This window comes from Triturus cristatus, chromosome 12, assembly GCF_964204655.1.
Source record: "Triturus cristatus chromosome 12, aTriCri1.1, whole genome shotgun sequence".
NCBI lineage: Eukaryota > Metazoa > Chordata > Amphibia > Caudata > Salamandridae > Triturus > Triturus cristatus.
The window spans coordinates 717,787,267-717,790,673 of record NC_140595.1 but is presented as its reverse complement, the minus strand read 5'-3'; the positions used below and the strand labels follow the sequence as shown (position 1 = coordinate 717,790,673).

Below are 3,407 nucleotides of genomic sequence, written 5' to 3'. Positions count from 1 at the left end.
CGAGCAGAAGTTTTGGAGTGCAAGCCTCCACCTAGGGGGTGGCTGGCTGAATCTGATGAACTACTTCAAACGGTTCACAGCACTGCACGTGGGAGAGTGTCGATGACCTGTGCATACTTCAACCAGACACCCGTGTATGGCATGCCCTCAGCTACATAGTAATAATTGAGAGAGCAGAGAGCGACCATGATCATGACCAGAGACGTGCTGCTCTCCACAGACATTTGACAGGTTAATGGGCAAGGCTAGCGGAAAAGCCAGATGTAATGTCGTCATTTAAGGCGGACGTGCCCCAGGTATTGGCAGGCTAGAGACACTGTCAACTATGAAGATATGAACGAAATCATAACTGGGGCTCACAACAAATCATTTGATAAAATAAGACGTTTCATTTTCAAGCCACTATGGCGGCACCACGAATTGCCTATAGCACAGCAACACCGGTATAACAAGGACTGTAGGCACACCTATTGACCCTTTCCAGCAGCAATAAAGTCCGAAAGCTAGCTTCTATTCATCAAGCGAGGCAATTGGATACGCTGTCCCAGTGGAGAGCAAGAAAAGATTGGGATGGACAGCGGGACTAGTATAAGACTCTATCGTCCAATTTAATGTAACTTAATTTGCAAGTAGAAAGGCTAAAACGATGAGATGTTGCTAAGATATGGGTCAGTTTGCAGTAAACAATAGGATAATACCTTGTGAAAGGAAGCAAATTTATATACCCGTGATGTCTGCTTGTGTTTATATACGTAGGTAAAGTGGCTGAATCACACGCTACCTTCACCCTGCTTGTTGTGCTGTTGGGAACACAATTACAAGCCAGGAAGGCACTTAATTTGGCCAATTGGAAAATCTTAATAGGATTGCAGGTCCATAAGTGCCCAATTCACCTATGCCTTGTTACCAATGCCATATTTCCCAGCCTGAGAAACAGATTTAGGTGTTGCTCTTCCCGCTCAGCCTTTCTTGGAGCCAGGGAGTTGGGAAACATTCACATATTTGGGTCCCCGAGCTGAGAGATGTATTCTTCGGCAGCTCAGTCAGTCAAATTGGCTTTATCCGGAGCCATGATAAACGGCGTCCGATTAGCAGTTGCGTTAAAAATGTTTTGCCCAGCCAAGAAATCATGCAATCCTCGCAGCAGCAGCAGCAACTCAGGAACCATGACGCTATCATACATCACCTTTGGAGATAGAGTGGAAATCGAAACCTTCGTGCTAGGATCGAAGGGAATCGATGGATTGAGGAATTCAGCTATGGTTCAGTTCTGGCTCCATATGCAGGTGCTAGATCTTCCCATAATTACGTTAGGATGATCTGCTGTGGCTTCGCTTAGAAGGTTAGGAACACCAGTCACGTCTAAGCTTACGGCAGTGGGGCCAAAAGACATCCTTTGTTCGTCTGCCCTGGGCTTCTGAGTAATGTTGCAAATTAATGCCGTCTTTTACGGGTTACAGAACAGGACCCCTAATGTAGCCCATCAAGCTGGCTCGCAGGGGCAGGGCACATATAACAGCAAAGGGAGGAAGGGGGGGCTCTGGCAGCGACGGTAGCCTCCCCAGAGCTGTGGCGGAGTTACAGGGCGATCTGGATGCAGACGGGTACAGTAAGGGTACCTCTGCGACAGGCGGTACAGTAAGGGTACCCCTGTCCGGCACAGTAAGGGTGCCCGAGCCAAGGTCCAGGAGCCGAATGGGGTTCTGGGAAGACCGCAACGGCGCCCCATTAGTCCTTCGGGCGGTTGGGGGGCCTGACCAACCGGGGGTGTGCCACAACACGCTCCGCCCCTGTCAGAAGGGGCGGGAGTAGGACACAGATCACGTGACCCAGTGGATGATCTGCAAAGAAATATGTGCCACACTGCCGGGCATCGACCCACCGTGTGTGCTGGCTCACCAGGCGGGCGGAGCAGCTAGGGGCTGCTTGCCCTGGATCGCCCGTAAGATAACCCATTTATCGTCATACTTATGTTGTATGAAATAAACCTGCAGCAGTTCTTCACTCACAAAGAAAGTGTCAGTGTAATCCTTGGGTGACGTCTGTGCATGCGTGTTGATTGAAGCGGATGACGGTGTGGTCACTATAGGTCTGGCTTGAGCTGGGACTCACCCAGCATCATTAGCGGCTGGCATCCACGGAGAGTGGTAGGGCGGGGAAGTGGGTGGTGAGTAGTGCACTATTGCACAAATAAAAAAATAATAAAACATAAAAAATACTTACCTGCGAGGCATCCTTCTCGCAGCACGTCCTCCTCCTGCTGCAGTCCGGTGTTCAGACAGGCCCCAGCCGCCTGCATTCATCAATCCCGGGGCTCTCTCACCAGCGTAAGAGAGGTGCTCATCGCACACCATTAATAAAACAACATGGCAGAAAACGTACTTTAAAGCAACCGAATTTTCCTGCGTTCCATAAAAAAATCGAAAAACTTTTCTTTGCTGTGTTGCACAAGAATAAACGATGGTATATAACAGTATATAAACAGAAAAATATTATGAACGACTTCTGTTTGTAAAACTTGATCGTTTCACTGATTGGAGAGTGCGAGACTACAGGATAAGAACTATTAAAATCAGCAATTTATTGCCATATTCCAAATGTATAAATAAAAATATGGCCCAACTGCCGTGACATTGCCACCCGCAATGCCGTGACTCGGAGTCGAACCGAGGTTGCTGCGGCCACAACGCAGAGTACTAACCACTATACGATCACGGCGAGCTACTTGGGCTCTGACGTCAAGCTGTGTTGATGCTCCAATAGCTTTAATACTGTCATTCGCTATGTGGTGTATGAGGTTATAAATTGAAGCGCTGGTATTTCACCTTCGCTTCCATTAGCCTGTTCCCACGTCCGTACAGAATCATATCAGACACAACTCTTCCACCATTTTTTGGGGAGTCCTGACACACCATGATTGCACCTGTTCAGTGTGTCGGTTGCGGTTCTAAAATGACAGACCAGTGCATGTTGCTGCTGTTCAAAGAGCAATAAACACGACCTCCCGCAGCACATCACGGGCAGAGGAAGGAAGGAAGCGGATTATATAGAAAGCGAAACTTCAGGACTAGAAGACCACAAACCTATCACTGTTCGAGTTTTGGATAACAGGTTCACATCCGTTGTCTTGGGAGAGTTGGGTCACACAGTCAGAGACGATTCGAGACTGAGGAAGAACGGGAACAACACGATATCTGTGTCATCCTACATAACATACAACACTGGAAGCCGAATTACAGCGCCTGAGCTGTGCTTAGTTTGTTCAAAAAACATAAGTGCAAATCCCCAAACTTGTTCTTCGGAGGCAGCCACACACTTCCCCGAAAGCCTGGGCCCACGTGGACAATGTCTTCAGCAGTAGCTTGGATGCCAGGGGCCCGGGGCAAGCAGGGGAAAGGGCCCCTATG

The 3,407-nt window shown here is 48.6% G+C and overlaps 1 non-coding gene across 1 annotated transcript; it reads right to left on the bottom strand.

Annotated features, from left to right (window-relative positions):
- Positions 1 to 2,646: 2,646 nt before the first annotated feature.
- On the bottom strand, positions 2,647 to 2,718 carry TRNAH-GUG (transfer RNA histidin (anticodon GUG)). Its single transcript has one exon. It is a non-coding gene; the product is annotated as a tRNA-His (tRNA).
- Positions 2,719 to 3,407: the final 689 nt, after the last annotated feature.